Below are 23332 nucleotides of genomic sequence, written 5' to 3'. Positions count from 1 at the left end.
GATCAGCTGTTAACCTCATCGGGATTCCCCTGTATGTTATTTGTTGCTTTTCCCTTGCTGCTTTTAATATGCTTTCTTTGTATTTAATTTTTGATAGTTTGATTAATGTGTGTCTTGGCCTATTTCTCCTTGGATTTACCCTGTATGGGACTCTCTGTGCTTCCTGGACTTGATTAACTATTTCCTTTCCCATATTAGGGAAGTTTTCTACTATAATCTCTTCAAATATTTTCTCAGTCCCTTTCTTTTTTCTCTTCTTCTTCTGGGACCCCTATAATTCGAATGTTGGTGCGTTTAATATTGTCCCAGAGGTCTCTGAGCCTATCCTCAACTCTTTTCATTCTTTTTTCTTTATCCTGCTCTGCAGTAGTTATTTCCACTATTTTATCTTCCAGGTCACTTATCCATTCTTCTGCCTCAGTTATTTTGCTATTGATTCCTTCTAGAGTATTTTTAATTTCATTTAGTGTGTTGTTCATCGTTGCTTTTTTCCTCTTTAGTTCTCCTAGGTCCTTGTTAAACGTTTCTTGTATTTTCTCCGTTCTATTTCCAAGATTTTGTATTATCTCTACTATCATTACTCTGAATTGTTTTTCAGGTAGACTGCCTATTTCCTCTACATTTGTTTGGTCTGGTGGGTTTTTACCATACTCCTTCATCTGCTGTTTCTCTGTCTTCTCATCTTGCTTAACTTACTGTGTTTGGGGTCTCCTTTTCACAGGCTGCAGGTTCGTAGTTCCCGTTGTTCTTGGTGTCTGTCCCCAGTGGCTAAAGTTGGTTCAGTGGGTTGTATAGGCTTCCTGGTGGAGGGAACTAGTGCCTGTGTTCTGGTGAATGAGGCTGTATCTTGTCTTTCTGCTGGGCAGGACTACATCCAGTGGTGTGTTTTGGGGTGTCTGTGACCTTATGGCATCTAAAAAAAATGGTTCTGAAGAACCTAGGGGCAGGACAAGGATAAAAACGCAGACGTAGAGAATAGACTTGAGGACACGGGGAGGGGGAAGGGTAAGCTGGGACAAAGTGAGAGAGTGGCATGGACATATATACACTCCCAAATGTAAAACAGATAACTAGTGGGAAGCAGCTGCATGGCACAGGGAGATCAGCTCAGTGCTTTGTGACCACCTAGAGGGGTGGGATAGGGAGGGTGGGAGGGAGGGAGACGCAAGAGGGAGGAGATATGGGGATACATGTATATGTATAGCTGATTCACCTTGTTATATAGCAGCAACTAACACACCATTGTAAAGCAATTATACTCCAATAAAGATGTTAAAAAAAAATGGGCAGAAGACCTTAATAGACATATAGGTCCAGAGAAGACATCCAGATGGCCAACAGGCACAGGAAAAGAGGCTCAACATTGCTAATTATTAGAAAAATGCACATCAAAACTACAAGGAGGTATCAACCTCACACTGGTCAGAATGGGCATCATTAAAAAGTCTACAAACAATAGGTGCTGGAGAGGGTATGGAGAAAAGGAAGCCCTCCTACCCTGTTGGTGGGAATGTAAGTTGGTGCAGCCACTATGGAGAACAGTGTGGAGGTTCCTTAAAAAACTAAAAATAGAACTACCATACGACCCAGCAATCTCACTGCTGGGCATATACCCTGAGAAAACCATAATTCAAAAAGACACATGCAATGGAATATTATTCAGCCATAAAAAAGAATGATATAATGCCATCTGCAGCCACACGGATGGACCCAGAGATGATCATACTAAGTGAAGTAAGCCAGAGAAAGACAAATAGCATGTGATATCACTTATATGTAGAATCTAAAATATGAACACAAATGAACGTATCTACAAAGCAGAAACAAGACTCACAGACGTAGAGAACAGACTTGTGGTTGCCAAGGGGCAGGGGGGTGGAGGAGGGATGGAGTGGAAGGTTGGGATTAGCAGATGCAAACTAGTATATATAGGATGAATACACAACAAGAGCCTCCTGTATAGCACAGGGAACTCTACTCAATATTCTGTGATAAACCAAAATAGGAAAGAATATGAAAAAATACATATAATTATAACTGAATCACTTTGCTGTACTCCTGAAACTAACACAACCTTGTAAATCAACTATACGTCAATAAATAAAATTTTTTTGAAGATTTATGGGTGGATGCCTGGCTGAACACACTCTCTACACTCAGCTAACCGCAGGCAGATGTGGCCAAACTTTCCACAGCACACCTGGTGGAATTACACCTCCAAGAATCTCCCTTGGAATCTAAGGTTCCCAAAAGCCGCCTTAGGACACTCAGTGCTTTCTTCATTTTTTTACATTAATTTTTATTGTTGTACAGTTGATTTACAAGGTTGTGTTTGTTTTCTTCATTTTTATATTCGTTTCTCTGTTTATCAGTTCAAAATCCAGCAGGGCCAAGCTGCACCTGGTTATCCAGAATTACGTTTAGCCGTCTTCCCGGAATCTACTTATACCTTTCAAAGTGGATGCTGTGTCCACCGTGAACTATCCTCGTCAGCATCAACAGTCTCACCCAGACTCCCAACACGTCCTCCGCGGCTGAATTCTATGTTACTTGGCTACTACCATTCCGTGGAAGGTGTGTTCCTTACCGCAAATCCTTCCAACCCCCAATGTTCTGTGAAGTCTCCTCAGTGCACGTTACACTGTTCATCGCAACAGCTACGGCCAGAACCACCATTCCCATAACCGCTTTGAACGCTCAAAGTCAAGCTCTCAGAGGCTCACAAATGTCTTTTCAGAGATTCACACGGAGGAGAGCAACCCTCGTGGAAATATGCTCGCAAGTATTTCTACTTTGCCAACGGGCCTCCAGGCCAAGACAGGAAACTCTGGAATACAAAGTGAATGTCCTGTAGGGTCGTTTTTTGCCCAGGATGCCTGGTTCCCATAGAAACAAGTCTAGTCCACCCCACTTGCGGCATGGGAGACCCCAGTTCCAACGTGTGCGATTTGACCAGCTATCACAGCATCAGGGCCCCCTTCCTGGACTTTTAGACTTTCACTGTGACAAGTGTAGAGATATGCGTATTTATATCATGCTGGCAGCCAACCGACCTCTTCTGTTTCACTTTCCCCACTTTTTCTGAAAGCCACTTGCATGTGGAAGGTCCTCCCAGGAAGTCCCTAGAGGCTTCCAGGCGGCCCCAAAGCAGTGATGGTTTACAAGCCAAGGGCATTGAAAGCAATGAGCTTCCGAATGAGGTTTGGTTCCCGCAGGGTTTGGGAGGCTACTGGGACTCGCACACCTTCTTGTTTCTCTCCCAGCTGCTTCAGAAACATTTCTTAACAACCACAATAAAAAACAGAACTACCATATGATCCAGCAATCCCACTCCTGGGCATACAGCCGGAGAAAACCGTAATTCCAAAAGACACATGCACTCCCATGTTCATAGCAGCACTATTTACAATAGCCAGGACATGGAAGCAACCTAAGTGTCCACCAGCAGAGGAATGGATAAAGATGTGGTGCATACATACAGTGAAATACTACTCAGCCACAGAAAGGAACAAAACTGTGCCATTTGCAGAGATGTGGCTGGACCTACAGACTGTCATAAAGAGTGAAGTCAGAAAGAGAAAAGCAAATATCGGATATTAATGCATATATGTGGAATCCAGAAAAATGGTAGAGAGGAACCTATTTGCAAAGCAGAAATAGAGACACAGACGTAGAGAACAAACGTATGAACACCGAGGGGGGAAAAGGGGAATGGGATGAATTGGGAGATTGGGATTGACATATACACACTACTATGTATAAAATAGATAACTAACGAGAACCTGCTGTATAGCACAGGGAACTCTACTCACTGCTCTGCGGTGACCTAAATGGGAAGGAAATCCAAAAAGGAGTGGACATATGTATACGTATGACTGATTCACTTTGCTGTACAGCAGAAACACAACATTGTAAAGCAACTCTACTCCAGTAAAAAATTACAATATCTATATATAAATAAAAAGAAAATTTAAAAACGGAATTAATAAAGAGAGCCCACTGAGGGGAAAAAACTGAGTTTTTTAAATAGGCAAAGAACATGAACAGATATTTCTGCAAAGAAGATATGCCAATGGCCAATAAGCACATGAAAAGATGCTCAACATCACTAATGGTTAGAGAAACGCAAATCGAAAGCACAGTGAGACACCACCTCACACCCACTAGGATGGCTATAAACAGAAACAAAAGCAGAAAATAACAAGTGTGGGTGAGGCTGTGAAGAAAAGGAACCCTCCTACGCTGTTGGTGGGGATGTAAACTGATACAGCCACTCTAGAGCACAGTATGGAGGGTCCTTAAAAAGCTAAGAACAGTTACCGTACAACCCAGCAATTCCACTTTTGGTATTTATCCAAAGGAATGGAAAGCAGGGTCTTGAAGAGATAGTTGCACACCCGGGTTCATAGAAGGCTTATTCACAAAGGTGGAAACAACCCAACCGCCCATCCACGGATGAATGGATAAAGTGTGGTCCCATCCACACAATGGAATGGTATTCAGTCATAAAAAGGCAGGAAACGCTGACACCGGCTACGGCATGGACGAAGCTTGAGGCCGTCGTGCTCAGTGAAAGAGGCCACACACAAAAAGACACATAGTGTGTGACTCCATTTACAGGAAATGCCCAGAACACGCAAATTCCTGGCCAGAAAGAAAACTGGGTGCCGGGGCCAGGGGAGAGGAAAAGGGGATTTAGTGTTTCACGGGGACAGAGTTTCAGTTTTGCACAAGGAGTTCCGGAGAGGATCGTGGTGATGTCTGCACGACAGTGTGAATGGACTTAACACCACTAAACACTTAAAAAAGGTTAAAAGGGTGCATTTCATGCTTTGTCTATTTCACAATAGAATGGTTTTTATTAAAAAGTTTCAAACACACATCCTAGGCCTTCCTTTGCTCCAATAAAACTGAAAGTTGGCATGATTTCTTCAACCTCGAGTAAAAAAGAAGGGGGAAAAAATGAAGAAGGGATGACACACACTAGAAAGAAAGAAGAGGGAAGAACACTAATGTGTGCGTGGGCAACCCGCCCCCCGCCCCGAGGTTCTCCTCCCGGGGGCAGGGATCACGTCTTACTAAAAGCGCTATTTGCCTTGTATTCCATGGCTTTCGCTCTGTGGGTACCCTGGGAAGTTTCTGAGCAACAGGACAGACCCGAGTTAAGATTTAACGAGCCATTTATATGCGTGTCTCTTTCCAACGGTTGCTGTAACGACAGCGCACCCTCAAGGCTCAAATGATGCATATTTATTATCTCACAGGTCTGGGGGGTCAGAAGCCCCACAGAGCTAAGACCCCGGTGTCAGCGGGGCTGGTGCCTTCTCGACGCGCCAAGGGAGAACCTGTCTCTTGCATTTTCCGGCTTCTACAGACCACCCACATTGCTTGGCTCCGTGGTCCCCTCCCCCATCCTCGAGTGCCGCAGAGGGTGGTCCTTCCTCCCTCACATCACATCACTCCGCCCCTCGTTCTCCCTCCCTCGCCCGCTTTGAAGGACGCTGTGCTTACACTGAGCGCATCCGGATAATCCAGGATCATCTCCATCTTAAGGTCAGCTCATGACCAACCTTAGCTCTACCTGCTACCGTAATTCCCTTTTGCCACGTAAGGGAACACGCCCACCTGCTCTGGGGATGAGGAATTAGGGATTGGACATCTTCGGGGGTCATTTTTCTGCTGGCCACACACGGTCAAAAAGGGACGTAGTGGGGACCCAGACCCGTATCCTCCGACAGAATTCACGTCGCAGTTAATTTTCCACCAAAGTTTTCTAGAAACGGTCGTGATTCCCTCCTTCCTCCCGGTGGGCACGTCAAAGAATTGAACAAGGCTTGACAGACAGCTGGGCTTTTTGTTTTTCTAAAATAAATAAAATAAAACCTAGAGTCTTGTCACAAAATCAAAGATGATAAAGCACAATTTCTCTTCTAAAACATAGATTCAGACAAACTCACGCCACTAAAAATAAACGGTGTGGGGGGGGAAATAAGGCCTAGATAATTGCTCTTCTCCGGGATACTTTCTCCTGGAATCCACAGCCCTGGCGCCCACCTCGGGCTGTGATGCCGGGAGCAGAGCCCTTGACGTGGTTTTGTGATCTCCTCACAGACAAGGAGCTAAGGTGCTTCCCAGGGAACTGAGTCACGCCTACTTCTACCAGGGTTTCCTGCAAGACACGCTCTTTTATTTTGTTTGGGTTTTTGGTTTGGTTTTTTTAATGTTTATTCATTTATTTATTTTTGGCCACACCGCGCGTCTTGTGGGATCTTAGTTCCCCAACCAAGGAGTGAACCTGGGCCCTCAGCAGTGAAAGCAGCGAGTTCTAACCACTGGACCGCCGGGGAGTTCCCTGCTTGGTTTTAAATATCGAAATTTTGGGTTTTTGGTATTTAGTTTCAGTGCTTTAGGGATAATTTAAGAGGTTATATGCTAGGGCTTCCCTGGTGGTGCAGTGGTTAAGAGTCTGCCTGCTGATGCAGGGGACACGGGTTCGTGCCCCGGTCCGGGAGGATCCCACGTGCCGCGGAGCGGCTGGGCCCGTGAGCCATGGCCGCTGAGCCTGCACGTCCGGAGCCTGTGCTCCACAACGGGAGAGGCCCGCGTACCGGGGCGGGGGGGAAGAGGTTATATGCTATATGACGATTTTATGTTATATATTATATGCTGTTGTGTATGTTATGCTATGCCAGTCATGTCATTTATATATAATGGCAATTGTATGCTATGACGTACACTGAGTGTCGTGTTATATGTCAATTACATGTTATGGTATGTACTGCGTGTTATGTCAGCTATAATGTCCTATGTATCAATAATGGCAACTATGATACGACATATACTTTGTACGTCATGCCGTATGTTATTTACACGTTATGACATATGTTATGTCAGTTATCATGTCATGTTATATCTCATAATGGCAATTATAAGATATGTTATAGGTCAAGCATAACATCATGGTAACAATGGCATATTATGAGATATAACATGACATAACATTTGCTATAAGTCAATTAAATCTATGTCACATTAAAACAATCATTTCTGGGATGAAGTGAGAGAGTGGCATGGACATATACACACTACCAAATGTAAAACAGATAGCTAGTGGGAAGCAGCCGCATAGCACAGGGAGATCAGCTCGGTGCTTTGTGACCACCTAGAGGGGCGGGATAGGGAGGGTGGGAGGAAGACGTAAGAGGGAGGAGATATGGGGATATATGTATACGTATAGCTGATTCACTTTGTTATAAAGCAGAAACTAACACACCATTGTTAAGCAATTATCCTCCAAGAAAGATGTTATAAAAAAGATCATTTGATACATGCATATTCTGAAATAATTACTGTGATAACACTTAACATCTCCAACCCTTCATATAATTACCATTTCGTTTTCTTGGTGAGAACACTTAGAAATTGCTAAAGAGAGTAGATCTTAATTACGTAATACAGCACTGTTAACTAGAGCCCGATTCAAGAGGATGCAGTGCACAAAACGCAGCAGTTTTTAATTCAAAGACGTGACATGAGGGAGGACTACAGCCGCGCTCTCTGGACTGAGCAGTGTCACTTGGAATGAACAATTCCGTGCTGTGCTTGGGCGATGCCCGTGTGAGGAAGTAAAGCATTTATGTGGAAGGGGGGTGTTTTACTTGCTAAAATCATTTTACTTTGCATTAATGAATGCCACTTTCTTGATACAGATAGTTGCCCGTATTTTGAACATGGTGAGGCAAAATGATGCTCATTATCTGGAAAAAAGGAAGGAAGGGAGGGAGGTGGGAGGGAGGGAGGAGTAAAATAACAGAGAACAGATATTCCAAGCATCAGCTGTTCATGGCGGGGTCCCTGGTAAGGTGGAGCGTTCAAATATTTTAGCGAAAGAAGATGCCTTAAAATGTTTCCATCTTGCAAATATTTGACTAATTGCTGTAACTGAAGAAACACTGACGGAAACGACAAAATACTACGTTTCATTTATCAGATCGCCAAAGGTCTAACCATCTGGTGATGTGCGGGTCTGGGGGAGATGTGGGAAAAGGGGCCATTTTAGTACCTCTTTACCGACAGTGCTCATGGGTGCCACGGGCACCGCAAAGGCAAGTCGGCAGCCACTAGTGAAACAACTCATGCATATTTGAGAAGATACCACAGAGACACATCTTAAGGCCGAGATGAAATGCCCATGCTTATTGGTATAAGAGGAGGAAAGATGATACCAATTAACAATAAGATTGGTACCATATGAGATCAGCAAAAAGCCGCGACACCACCTGTCGGTCAGGACGTGAATGAATTCGACCTGCATATACTTCCGGCGGGGGTGTAAACTTAGACCCAATCCTGAGAATCACAGGTGCAAAGCTTACATTCACACACCCTGGAAACGAGTTCCGTTTCAGGTCTGCACCCCAGAAGCAGGCTCGCACACACATTCCAAGACACAACTATCCACGTCCACATGACCTGTGCTGGAAAAACCCAGAACCAAGCCAGAACTCTGGCATCCACTGCCCATATCATGTCCAGGGATAACTGCCGTGTATTTAACATGAAACACACGCGCGGACAATTTCTGCAAAGACAACCCAAAACCTGTGAACAAATGTCTTTCACGGGTGGGGTAGTGGGCTCACAGGTGTGTCCTGGGACCCACTTTTAATTTTCATATTAGTAGCCTTGGGCTCTGAGTTGTTTTTTTTTACTCCAATGTATTAATAGTTTTCAAAGAATAAACAGCAATTTAACTTACAAGCCTCTTAATTACCGCTGACAAAGACGTTCTGTAAATATTAACACGCCAAACAAGAAAGCCGGAGAGATGTAATGCAGTTCATTTTTGTAAGCTAATCAACTGACCTTTAAAGTCAGTTGAAGCAACTATCACATAGATTTAAATCTGCTCGACACACAAACCTACACGCACACGCACACTTTTCCTGAATGCAAATAATCTCAATAGCCGATCCCCAAACGTGGACTATTGTCTGAGGGATAGACAATTGCACGCACACACGTGAAACCTCTCATACGCCCTGCAGTTCCCGGTTCCTGATATCTGGTATGTCGCCCGTCCTAATGCAGTCCATTGATCCCGTCTTCAGCTGCCCCACTTTCTCTAAGGAGGGGACCCCGCCAACACACTTGTCATAGATCCTTCAGGAGAACAGACATGACAGAAAACCTGTCTCGTGTCCTACGCTGGCAGATTTTGGCCAAACCCATCAGGTAGTAGGAGCGATTGCTGCATCTCTGCTACAGGTGATGACGGTCCCGCCCCTGAGCGCAGAGACTGCAGTAGAGGGGGTTTCCCGACGGTCACGTGGCTCTGCTGATCGTCTCTCAGCACAGAGCTGGCATCGCTGGGCGCCTGACCGGGGCTGCTTCGGGTCCCAGCGCCACCCGTGGGCCAAGGGCGCTGCCCCTCTCACTTTGTGTCCTGCTGTCTTTCCCTTTTTGCTCTTTCAGTGTGCTTCCTTCTCCCCTTTGATGGTCTTAACTCACCAGCAGCTCTCAGCTGGGCAGCTCTAGAGCAGAAGCGGCAAAGGGACGGCCAGCTCACGCGTGACCCAACAAATCCCCTCGTCTTCCTGGGCTCACGTGCAGGAAGGGAGGCCCCTGTTCCAGCCAATGACACATACAGGAACATGACGGATGCCCCTCTAGACCTTGGAAGTGTCCACACGTGCCCCTTCCTACACTTTTCCCACTTTGCCTGCCTTGCCCCACCCCTTGGCAACTTTGCTGTCATGAGACTGGAATCTATTTGTCGCAGCTACTCGACTCTGATTGACACGCATTCCTACCCCTTACAGAAAACATATTTTTCAATGAAATACTAAAACACTCCAAAAGGGATTCCGGGATTCAGGAAGACAACGCCACACACCCCTGGGTCATCCATCCGGGGTCGAACCAGGAACAGGACATGAAGGCTCAGTAAGGCACTGACACAGGCTCGAAGCCGGCCTGCCCTCCGGCTCCTGAAGGCCCATCGCTTCCCCTGATGCCGAGACCACCTCGCGGGGTGCAGACGCCAGCCCACCAGCTGACGGGGTGCGTTTCTCTGCAGTTCTCAGCTGCTCCCGTGGCTGTGCCCCATGGGGGCTGCACTTACCTTTCTCCCCCGCATTTGCCATCTGGCCTCTGGAGAGGAAGTAATACTGTCTGAACAAGAAGGGTGGACGACCCAAGACGCTATTGCCAGGTGAGTCCTCAAAGCCTTCCGTGAAAAAATACAGCCATTGGACAAACTACTGTTTATATAAAATAAACAAGGTCCTACTGTAGAGCACAGGGAACTGTATGTAATATCCTGTGATAAACCATCATGGAAAAGAAAATGAAAAAGATATTTTTAACGGAATCCCTTTGCTGTACACCTGAAACACATTTGTAAGTCAACGACACTTCAGTAAAAAAAAGCACAGCCGTCGGAACACCGTGTTCTTCCTCCATCTCCAAATATTTACTTTAATTTGGTGTTTTTCTTCTGTTCGGTAGCTTTCTCAAGGAGAACCAAATGTTGAAAACGAATGGGCCAAGAGACACGGACCAGAAGGTCTTCATTCCATGTTAATCTTCCCCAGGGCTGTTTCCATCACTGAGCAAAACGTACTTGGACACGATGCATTCGGAGTTTAGTCATACCCCATTATTTTGTTTGAAAACGCATCAGTGGCCACGTGGGAAGTAAATAGAGCTGCCTTTCCCTAGTTGTCACTGTTTAAAATAATTCTGGATACTGTGAATGACTTTATTTCAGCAACACCAACAGCCCTAGCACCAGGTGCAGTGTTGGAAAACATCAAACAAATGGAATAGAAATGTCATCTCTATTATTTTATGCCCACATATCGAAAGACGATTAGCCTCTAGTCTCTACCTGCCTCAAAAACGGATTCTTCATCAGTAACATGACAGGTTTGGAAGAAACTCACTAGATGCTCGATGTTTGTGGTAAAAACCACATCACATGTATATACTGTGGGTGGGAATGGAAAGTGCTGCAGCCACTGTGGAGAACAGAATGGAGATGCCTCAGAAAATAAACTACAAAAGAGAGTGGCCATATGGTCCAGCAATCCCACTCCTGGGCATCTATCTGGGAGAAAATTCTAATTAGAAAAGATACATGCACCCCAAAGTTCATAGCAGCACTATTTACAATAGCCAGGACATGGAAGCAACCTAAGTGTCCATCAACAGATGAACGGATAAAGAAGATGTGGTACATATACACAATGAGATATGACTCAGCCATAAAAAAAAAAGAATGAAATAATGCCATTTGCAGCAACACGAATGAACCTAAAGGAGATCAGACTAGGTGAAGTCAGAAAGACAGATATCACGATATGACTTCTATGTGGAATCTAAAAAAATACAACAAATTAGTGAATATAACAAAGCAGAAGCAGACTCACAGCTACAGAGAACTAGTGGTCCCCAGTGGGGAGAGGGAACGGGGAGGGGCAAGATGGGCGGGGCTTTAAGAGATACAAACTATTACGTATAAAATAAGCTACTAGGATATACTGTACAGCACAGGGAGTACAGCTAATATTTTGTAATAACTATAGCTGGACTATAACATTTAACAATTGTGAGTCACTCTATTGTGTAACAATACCGTATGGCAAATATACTTCAATAAAAATTTTAAAAAGATGAAAAATGACAATGTGAAATCTGCCACTAACCACACACATATATTACTTGATGTACACATATATAAACCACCACTTGTATATATAGTTATTTATATATAATTATATGCACATATAGTCTGTACACACATTACGTGTGCACAATTTCAAAATAGCATTTCCTACTAGATCAAGAAGCTAGATGGGGGCTTCCCTGGTGGCGCAGTGGTAAAGAATCTGCCTGCCAATGCAGGGCACACGGGTTCGAGCCCTGGTCCGGGAAGATCCCACATGCTGCAGAGCAAGCCTGTGCGCCACAACTACTGAGACTGCATGCCACAACTACTGAAACCCACGCACCTAGAGCCCGTGCTCTGCAACAAGAGAAGCCGCCACAATGAGAAGCCCGCACACCACAAAGAAGAGTAGCCCCCACTCGCTGCAACTAGAGAAAGCCCGCACGCAGCAACGAAGACCCAAACATAATTAAAAAAAAAAAGCTGGATGGAAACAGGGAAATGGAGCATTATGATATATACTACATTTTTCCAAGAGGAACATATTCAGAAATGACTACCATACATAAAAGAATACTAAGGAGGATAAAAACCATAAACAATCCACCGTCGATTAGTTTTGAATCATGAGATGTAGGGATTTCACAAGGATGACCCTAATAAAGGATGGAACGAGGTGAGTTTGGCTTTGCCAGTCCGGGAGCACGGAATAATCTGATTCTCCTCTGTGATGGTCCTCTTTCCCCATAATCTACGCGTAACCCATGAATGACCAGATCAGGGGAAGACAGAAGCACAGACCCATGAAAAGCAAACCAAGTCAGATGAACAGAACGGCCTGTAATAGAAACGCCCAATTCGTAGGAAAAACTAAGGTTTCAGGAGTCATTTCATTGGGATTTTGGTGACGCCTTAGATGCCGGCTATAAAATTGAGGTGCATGATAAATTCAGGTTCACTGGGGAAAGCACATGAGGACCAGTGTACCCCCAATGGAGAAGGGGACATAGTCACAGTGAAAAGAGGGGTCTACATACATACGCAGGGGTGTGGTTGTATCTAGTTGTGTTAAATTGTCCCTTTATGTGCTATAGGCTGAACTGTTCCCTCCAAATTCACGGAAAATCCTAGCCCCCAGGACCTCAGAATGTGACAGTATTTGAAAATGAGGGTCTTCAAAGAGGGGATGAAGGTAAATGAGGTCACTAGGGTGGGTCCTGATCCCAAAGGACAGGTTTCCTTACAAGAAGAGGAGATCGGGACACAGACGCGCAGAGAGGGACGACCCTGTGAGGACACGGGGAGGAGAGGCCGTCTACAAGCCCAGGAGAGAGGCCTCAGGAGGTACCAGCCCTGCTGACGCTTGGATCTCAGATTCCAGCCTCCAGGACTGGGAGAGACACATACCTGATGTTTAAAAGCGCCCCCAGTCTGGGGCATTTTATGGCAGCCCGAGAAAACAGATACATCACGATTTTACAAACGCTTTTAAAAATTATAGCAATCAGCACACCTGCAGGTCCCATATAGCAATTTGTGGAATACACCAGCAAACTTCATTTTAGGGTCAATTAAAAACAAAGTGCGATTTAAGTGTGAAAAATTGAGTTATGGGATAAAGTTTTAAAGCACCGTGAAGACACGATAGAATACATTTGCACAGGTACATGCCCTGCAAGCAATCCCATGCTAAGGTCACATGTGTGTTATCTGTATTCGAATCAAAAAGCATTTGTATCTTTAGGCCCCAAAATGTCCATACGAATGCTCACAGCTTGCAACATCACTAACCGACATCACATGGCAAACTCAGTGGGAAAGGACGAGGCAAAACCAGCCGTGACCTATAACCAGGAGGTGAGAATAAGCACGGTGGCATCCACAACCGGCTGTATACAGTCACCGCACTGACATCCAGAACCGACTGTATACAATACCCATGACGCCCCTTCCTGAAATTGGGGGAACTGCAGCTGAGATGGGCTGGGAGCTGGGACCCTTTGCTGCAAGGCTTGCACCTGGACACACCTCTCCTCCAGCAGCAAGATACAAAGAAACTAGAAGGGACTAAAAATAACCGCACACAGCTGTGGGAAATTACAAACAATAAGATGCAAAAAGACCAACCCCAACTGCCATGTCTGAGGTGTTGGAGCAAAAGCAGGGTCCTGCGCGTGATTCCTGCGCACAGCACCACCGAGGGGTGGGCAGACCCCCTAAGCCGTCCCTCCATCCCAACCCACCCAACTACTCCCCCCCTCAGCCCATTAGGAACCAGCTCAGGGAATGAGCAGGCACCTGTTACTTGTCTTCACTCCCTCCCGCTGCAGGACAAGTCCCAAGACAGCCTCTCCTGAATTCCTCATCTGCCTTCTAATCAATTTCTATTGATTAGAGAGACCAAGGACCCGGGCAGGGAACACAGTGACCTGCTTGCCTGAGGGCACAGCTGAAGGTCAGGACCGTGGCCAGCTACCTCTGCAGCCGAGTTCTCATAAAGTAAAGAATCACCATCTTTCCTGAAGACTCTCGGAAGATGCTCATTTGGCTGGTGTACTGTATGTTACTAACAGATGATGCGTAAACAACCTTTACTCCTAAGCGGAAGCCACCCATGCCTTGACAGTTGGCATTATATTTACTTGCAAGACACAAACTTACGCACACAATTTCGGATGATTCATGAGACTTGGGAGTGCCTGTCATGAGCCCATGATGGCAGAATGAAATCACCTTGTATTTTTTAAACCTATTTTTTTCTTTTTGTTTTGGCCGTGGCTTGCAGGATCTTAGTTCCCCGACCAGGGATCAAACCCGTGCCCCCTGCAGTGGAAGCGTGGAGTCCTAACCACTGGACCGCCGGGGAAGTCCCCCCTTAAACCTATTTCTTGAACAAGGAGCTCTGCAGGTGGAGAGCGGAGAACTGACCTTGGGTCAAGAGAAACCCACAACCCTTTTATACCCAGGGAAGAATAAAGAGTATCCTTATCATAAACATGCAGAACTCTAAGGAATGTTTACTATGGACCTCAGCCAGCATCCTTGCTAACTCTGATGAACGCTGCAGGCCCAGAAACGGAGTGGCCTGGTGTCTGCAGAGGGAGCCCAACCCTGAAGAACGGTTTGTTACGTGGGGTCTACAAGCCCCGCCTGGTGGTTTTGATGATTTTTTTCCTTCCTAGTTCCTTCTGATCAGTTATCTCTCTTACAAAACAAAACCTAAGTGTGTTCCACTGTAACAAACCCTTCTGTGTCATATTTTAGCTCCCTTAGCCTATGTCACATTAACTGTGTAACTTATTCCCGTCTTGATTTTAAAATCTCGCTAAATACAACTATGGCTTTTGTTGTCGTGCCAGGCTAAAAAGGAGTGATGTTTTGGTTAATAATTGGGCAAATAGGGGGAGGATTCTGCTGGCCACTCTGGGGAACATTATAATGGTGATTAACGCTTTTCCTGTAGCAGGGAAATGCTGAACTCATGAGGCATTTTTAAGCCAAATGCCATCTCGTCTCTGCTGACAAAGTGTACTGGACACAGGAGTGGCATTTACCTGAACGGAAATGAGGGGCAGCTAATCCACCCCTCCATGTTTCCACCCATGAAACACAAGAACAGAACTCAGGGAAATGGAAGATGCAGCCATGGAAGGAGGAAGACCCTGATCTGAGGCAGGGGATACAACTGCAAAAGGAAACAAATCAAGGATGAAACGGACGGACTCCAGGGTACACACAAAAAAAATAAAAGATGGGGGCGGTGGGAGCTGACAAAAAGGAACAGAGACCAGTCTCTACGAAGAAAAAACGGCAAAAAAATTAAACTGTACTGGGGAAAAAAAAGTCCCCTTTTTCTTCATGGGATAAAAGATACCTTCTCTCTGGGAACACTGGCTGGGGAAGCAGCTAATGTTGCCTGAGTATGAGAACATGAATATACAACTTATGGACGCTGTCACAGACCGGGGGATGGACCCCTCCCCCCATGTCCCCGGCCTCCTGTTTCTAAGAAAAGCTTTACCCTCCTAGGCCTTCCGGGATCTCCAGAGAGCAAATTTAATCAGAGAAGTGAGAAAATATACAAAGGAACACAGTTAAGACAAAAATAGTAATAGTTTAGCCATTAAACAGAGTCAAGGACTTTCAGTGCCTCCCTAAGGGCTACAGATCATGTTCTGAGCCACGTCATTTGCGTTGCTTTGCAGAGACCGAAAGCCCCGCCAGGTGGGAGAAGTTACCTGCGTGCCACCCACCAGCACGGAGACCCCAGGTGGCTGCAATCAGAAGGTTGACGACGCGGACGCCTGGTCCCCCACCAACCAAGCCGAAGAAGGTCCACGAGCTGACCTCGCACCCGAAACCCTCTCCCTCGACCCTGGTTTAAAGCCTTTCCCTGAAGGCCCTCGGGGAGTTCGCGTCTTCAGCGCGAGCCGCCCTTCTCTAGACTTGGCCGCACACGGGGCGTCTTGCAGACAAACGCTGCTCTTCCCTTCACCACAACCCGGGGTCAGGAGCTGGGCTTCGCTGAGCACGGGACTCGGATTTGCTTTGGTAACAATTATCTGCAAGCGCCGCCCTCGACGCGGCTAGCGAACAGGCTTGAGTAGCTGGGCATCCTCTGAATTTCCCGTGTACCCCAGGGGGTGCAGACCCTGCCCTCAGGGGACTTACACAGGAGAAGCCACGTGGACATAAAACATGAAACGCGGTAGTCTTCTCCGGGTTAAATGCATCTGCAGAGAAGGTCTGGGGTGACCAGATTTGGACTCGGAGAAACTGAGTCATGGAGAATCGTCTATTAGTTACTTGCTGGGGAACACAGCCGGTGGGCTGAGGCACTGATGGGGAATTGGAAGCATGGAAGACAAGGGCAGTGCCTTGCTTCAAAGCCAGATTTTCACCAGATACTCAACCAGAATGGCTTTTCGGCGGGGGGAGGGGCAGGAAGGGCAGATGGGACCCATCGTTTGGGAAATGTTTAACACACGCAGCCAAAGGCCCCATATAAGATTATGATACAGGCACCAGGGAAATGTTAAGTCCAGCTCCTCTGCTGGGATTATACACTCACTGTCTTGGGAAAGGTTCAGGTCTTAATCACTTACCTTTAGGACTTTAAAACCTACAGGGTTTTCTAATTGAACTATAGTTGCTGTATAGTCTATTAGTTTCAGGTGTACTTGATTCAGTATTTTTTACAGATTTCCGAAAACAGCACGAATGGCAAAGTGAGCTAAAACCATCACAATTTCCCCTCAAACTGATACATCGAAGATATACAATTCCAGTAATTAGAAAAATGCATCTTCATTTCCAGATAGTATTTAGCCTGGATTCCCCACCTTGCTCTGACAATGGTCCAATTCATTAAGAATTCAGCCCATTTCTCTCCCACGACTGTCTGACCAAGTCCATGGATGACCACAGCCTCGGCTGGATAGAAAAGATGGGGCACAAAACAAAGATGGGCAGGTGGGTGCAGGAGGCTTTGGGGTGTCATATTCCATCCAGCTCCGCCAGGTTCATGTTTGGCAACAATTCGTGGAAACTGCTGTTGGAGTCTTAATTGTTCTTTCTTTTCCCCCGAGTGACCCTATTTAAACTAGGGAGAGTGTAAGCCTCCCTTCCCTCCGTGAGGCTGAACGGGATTGAACGTACCTCTGTAGAAAAGCACGTGGAAATCCAGCCCAGGCTGCACACCGACAGGCACCCGCGCTCTTACCTTTGCATCCCACTGACGGTACAGGATCCTACTCAACAGCGTCATGAAAAACGGCACCAGCGTCTTGTCATCCCCCCTGCACACACGTCTCAGACCTCTCATCCGGCCGGTGGGGCTGGTGGTGGGCACACTGACCGAGATGCAGTATCTTTAGGTGACTCAGTATTTGATGAGCGCCCCAAGACTTGTCTCCGAGCAAAGGCTCACCGCCCGACGTGCACAGAAGCCAATGCAATGGCACAAGCTTTCCCAGAAGACTAAGAGATTCACCGTCAGCTCAACCAGCAGCAGCAGCCCGGGCTCGCAAATGCGTCTCCAGGATTCGGCATCCGGAGTGAACTTTAAGGGGTCAGGGAGTTTCAAGCTTGGAAGCTGATTGGCTAGTTTCCAATCAGGCCATATGAGCTACTCCTGCAGATGGAGGCCTGATTTTCCTCATTAAGGGGTTCTCGCTTCGTAAAGGGCTCCAGTGGTAACGTTTCTAGTCCTTAAGTTTTGGGGACTGAAGATTCTTGGCTCCGAGATCACCCTAGAAACATGGGTCCCGTCCTGAGCATGTGCAGTGCTGTCTCTGTAAAATAAATCGGGGATTGATGAATCAACGACCTATTAAATGAGGCGAAACCAGGAGAAGCTGGTGCTGTTTCAGCTTGATTAATCAACAACCTATTTAAGGAGGCAAAGCCAGTTTAAGCTGGTCCATGATTTCCATGCCTTGCAAACTGACTCCTGAAACCACGTCCGATGTGTCACGGGACATGCAAATTAAGTCGTCTTAGTTTTTTTTCGGTACGCGGGCCTCTCACTATTGTGGCCTCTCCCGTTGCGGAACGCAGGGTCAGCGGCCATGGCTCACGGGCCCAGGCGCTCCGCGGCATGTGGGATCCCCACCCCGGACTGGGGCACGAACCCGCGTCCCCCGCATCGGCAGGCGGACTCCCAACCACTGCGCCACCGGGGAAACCCTCATCTTACTTTTTTCAACATTGTGCTTTAATATCGGGCATAGTGCACGGGCAAACGGTCCTTGAATTCTTTCCTTCTTGCAGAAATGAGACCCAGGCTCTCGTTAACCCAGAGAGGTGATGACGAAATTGCAAATAATCTCAGTGTTTTCCCTGAGCGCCCCTCTGCGGGGCCAGCGACAGAATCATTGGAGGAACTTCTTAAAAATACTGTCGACCTGATACCTACCCAGGTCACTCTCAGAGGACGGGGCCCAGGAATGTGTGTTTTTATGGGCTGTCTGGACTGAACTGGATGCACAGCTAGGTTGAGGAAGCACTTGTTGATTAGGGAGGGCAGGAGATCTGGGTATAAAAGCCCACTCGCTTAGTCATCATCACAGGAGCCCCAGAGTTCCCACGGTGGATAAAGTGGGATATTAACAGGGCCTTTCTCTCAACATCTGCAGAGAACTGAGTGAGAAGACAGACCTGAAAACCCGATACGCTGCATCCCGCTAACAAACCAGAGCCTGCTCTGTAGGTGGAAGGTCATCGGAGGACGATGGAGGGTAAGCATTTCAGCCCAGTGAGTCTAACAGCCAACATCAAATATCATACACGGTGTGTCTGGGAGAGCAACGCAGTGGATTCCCCCCGAGAACACAGAGAAACGGCGAGCACTCACTGGGTGTCGTTCACGTAACATTACTGCCCTGAACACCAACGCGGCCAAGCCATGCAGTTTGATGAGCCACTGAGTGCGTACACCTGTATTAGTCTCCCCGGGGTCGCCATCACACATGACCACACACCAGATGGCTGAAACCAACAGAAAAGTACCTTCTCTCAGTTCTGGAGAACAGACGTCTCAGATTAAGGTGTGGGCAGGGCTGGTTCCTTCCAGAGGCTCCAGGGGAGAATCTGTTGTAGGTTTCTCTCCAGAATCTGGGGGCTGCCGGCCTTCCTTGCTGGTCCTTGGCTTGTAGACACATCTCTCCAATCTCTGCTCCATCGTCACATGGCTTCTCTCAGTGTCTCTCTGTGTCTCCTCTTCTTATATTGGCACCGGTTATACTGGATTAAAGACCCACCCTCAGAAGCAACCTAAATGTCCATCAACAGAGGAATGGATGAAGAAGATGTGGTGCATTTATACAATGGAATACTACTCAGCCCTTAAAAAGAATGAAATAATGCCATCTGCAGCCACATGGATGGACCTTGAGGGTGTTATGCTAAGTGAAATACGTCAGAGAGAGAAAGACAAATGCTGTATGATCTCACTTATATGTGGAATCTAAAAAGTACAACCAAGTAGTGAATACTGTATAACAAAACAGAAGCAGGCTCACAGAGAACAAACGAGTGGTTTCCAGTGGGGGGGAGGGGCAAGATAGGGGTAGGTGATTAAGAGGTCCAGACTACTATGTATAAATAAGCTACAGGAACACACTGCCCCAAATGGCAGTATTTCATTCTTTTTCATGGCTGAGCCGTATTCCATTGTATATATGAACCACTTCTTGTTTATCCATTCCTCTGTTGATGGACATTTAGGTGGCTTCCATGTCTTGGCTATTGTAAATAGTGCTGCTATGAACTTTGGGGTGCATGAATCTTTTCAAATTAATTTTGTCTGGATATGTGCCCAGGAGTGGGATTGCTGGATCATATGGTAGCTCTAGTTTTAGATTTTTAAGGAACCTCCATACTGGCCTCCATAGTGGCTGCAGCAACTTACATTCCCACCGACAGTGCAGGAGGGCTCCCGTTTCTCCACACCCTCTCCAACATCTGTTATTTGTGTTCTTTTTAATGATGGCCTTCTGACCGGTGTGAGGTGATGTCTCACTGTGGTTTTGATTTGCATTTTCCTGATCATTAGCAACGTTGAACATCTTTTCGTGTACCTGTTAGCTGGCTTGGAGAACCGATTTTCAAGCTTTCTCCTAGGGCCGGTTTAGCAATAAGCCAGGATACTCTGCTCCACGTGGCATCTTCTAACCAAGAAGCCAAAAATGGTGTTCCACGAAAAGAGCAGCTGGTTCAGCTCACAGCTCAGTATCTGCACAAGCACTCTGCTTCACAGTAACTATCATATTTTGTTAATACAGCAGAAGTGCTTTATTTAAAAAAATTATTTAATTCTATAGCTTTTAAAATATTATTTAATCCATTAGTTTTAAAAAATTGTTTTCATTTAGCTTATTTTTTGCTATCCTTTCTGGTTTTCTTTATTGAGATATAATTCACATATGGTAAAATTCACCCTTCTAAGCATGCAATTCAGTAGTTTTCGGTGTATTTTGAGTAGCCCCCGCTCGCTGCAACTAGAGAAAGCCCGCATGCAGCAACGAAGGCCCAATGCAGCCAAACATAAATAAATTTATTTAAAAAAAGCTGGATGGAAACAGGGAAATGGAGCATTATGATATATACTACATTTTTCCAAGAGGAACATATTCAGAAATGACTACCATACATAAAAGAATACTAAGGAGGATAAAAACCATAAACAATCCACCGTCGATTAGTTTTGAATCATGAGATGTAGGGATTTCACAAGGATGACCCTAATAAAGGATGGAACGAGGTGAGTTTGGCTTTGCCGGTCCGGGAGCACGGAATAATCTGATTCTCCTCTGTGATGGTCCTCTTTCCCCATAATCTACGCGTAACCCATGAATGACCAGATCAGGGGAAGACAGAAGCACAGACCCATGAAAAGCAAACCAAGTCAGATGAACAGAACGGCCTGTAATAGAAACGCCCAATTCGTAGGAAAAACTAAGGTTTCAGGAGTCATTTCATTGGGATTTTGGTGACGCCTTAGATGCCGGCTATAAAATTGAGGTGCGTGATAAATTCAGGTTCACTGGGGAAAGCACATGAGGACCAGTGCACCCCCAATGGAGAAGGGGACATAGTCACAGTGAAAAGAGGGGCCTACATACATACACAGGGGTGTGGTTGTATCTGGTTGTGTTAAATTGTCCCTTTATGTGCTATAGGCTGAACTGTCCCCTCCAAATTCACGTGTTGAAGTCCTAGCCCCCAGAACCTCAGAATGTGACAGTATTTGAAAATGAGGGTCTTCAAAGAGGGGATGAAGGTAAATGAGGTCACTAGGGTGGGTCCTGATCCCAAAGGACAGGTTTCCTTATAAGACGAGGAGATCAGGACACAGACGCGCAGAGACGGACGACCCTGTGAGGACACAGGGAGGAGAGGCCGGCTACAAGCCCAGGAGAGAGGCCTCATGAGGGACCAGCCCTGCTGACACCTGGATCTCAGATTCCAGCCTCCAGGGCTGGGAGAGATACATGCGTGCTGTTTAGAAGCGTCCCCAGTCTGGGGCATTTTATGGCAGCCTGAGCAAACAGATACATCACGATTTTACAAACGCTTTTAAAAATTATAGCAATCAGCACACCTGCAGGTCCCATAGAGCCAGTTGTGGAATACACCAGCAAACTTCATTTTAGGGTCAATAAAAGAACTGCGATTTAAGTGCGAAAAATTGAGTTATGGGATAAAGTTTTAAAGCACCGTGAAGACATGATAGAATACATTTGCACAGGTACATGCCCTGCAAGCAATCCCATGCTAAGGTCACATTTTTGTGATTTGTATTCGAATCAAAAACATTCGTATCTTTTGGCCCCAAAAGGTCAATACGAATAGTCACAGCTTGCAACATCACTAACAGAACACCACATGGCAAACTCAGTGGGAAAGGACGACGCAAAACCAGCCGTGACCTATAACCAGGAGGTGAGAATAAGCACGGTGGCATCCACAACCGGCTGTATACAGTCACCGCACTGACATCCAGAACCGACTGTATACAATACCCATGACGCCCCTTCCTGAAATTGGGGGAACTGCAGCTGAGATGGGCTGGGAGCTGGGACCCTTTGCTGCAAGGCTTGCACCTGGACACACCTCTCCTCCAGCAGCAAGATACAAAGAAACTAGAAGGGACTAAAAATAACCGCACACAGCTGTGGGAAATTACAAACAATAAGATGCAAAAAGACCAACCCCCAACTGCCATGTCTGAGGTGTTGGAGGAAAAGCAGGGTCCTGCGCGTGATTCCTGCGCACAGCACCACCGAGGGGTGGGCAGACCCCCTAAGCCGTCCCTCCATCCCAACCCACCCAACTACTCCCCCCCTCAGCGCATTAGGAACCAGCTCAGGGAATGAGCAAAGCACCTGTTACTTGTCTTCACTCCCTCCCGCTGCAGGACAAGTCCCAAGACAGCCTCGCCTCAATTCCTCATCTGCCGTCTAATCAATTTCTATTGATTAGAGAGACCAAGGACCCGGGCAGGGAACACAGTGACCTGCTTGCCTGAGGGCACAGCTGAAGGTCAGGACCGTGGCCAGCTACCTCTGCAGCCGAGTTCTCATAAAGTAAAGAATCACCATCTTTCCTGAAGACTCTCGGAAGATGCTCATTTGGCTGGTGTACTGTATGTTACTAACACATGATGCGTAAACAACCGTTTACTCCTAAGCGCAAACCACCAATGCCTGGGCAGCTGGCATTGTATTTACTTGCAAGAAACAAACTTATGCACACAATTTCGGATGATTCATGAGACTTGGGAGTGCCTGTCATGAGCCCATGATGGCAGAATGAAATCACCTTTTTTTAAACCTATTTCTTTTCTTTTTTTTTTTTTTGGCCGTGGCTTGCAGGATCTTAGTTCCCCGACCAGGGATCAAACCCCTGCCCCCTGCAGTGGAAGCGTGGAGTCCTAACCACTGGACCCCCGGGGAAGTCCCCCCCCTTAAACCTATTTCTTGAACAAGGAGCTCTCCATGTGGAGAGCAGAGAACTGACCTTTGGCCAAGAGAAACCCACAACCCTTTTATACCCAGGGAAGAATAAAGAGTATCCTCATTGTGGACATGAAGAGCTCTGTGGAATGTTTCCTATCGACCTCAGCCAGCATCCTTGCTAACTCTGAGGGACGCTCCAGGC

At 46.4% G+C, this 23332-nt stretch overlaps 1 long non-coding RNA gene across 1 annotated transcript in view; it reads right to left on the bottom strand.

The window, feature by feature from the left end:
* The window catches only part of LOC137217884 (uncharacterized), an 82788-nt gene extending 65273 nt beyond the window's left edge, over positions 1 to 17515 (bottom strand). Inside the window, exon 1 of the long non-coding RNA XR_010940308.1 lies at positions 17394 to 17515. This is a non-coding gene — a long non-coding RNA (uncharacterized lncRNA). The remainder of the gene's footprint in view (positions 1 to 17393) is intronic.
* Positions 17516 to 23332: the final 5817 nt, after the last annotated feature.

Source organism: Pseudorca crassidens, chromosome Y (genome assembly GCF_039906515.1).
Source record: "Pseudorca crassidens isolate mPseCra1 chromosome Y, mPseCra1.hap1, whole genome shotgun sequence".
In the NCBI taxonomy this organism is placed as follows: domain Eukaryota; kingdom Metazoa; phylum Chordata; class Mammalia; order Artiodactyla; family Delphinidae; genus Pseudorca; species Pseudorca crassidens.
The sequence above is the reverse complement of the archived record's forward strand: the minus strand, read 5'-3'. Positions and strand labels throughout refer to the sequence as shown.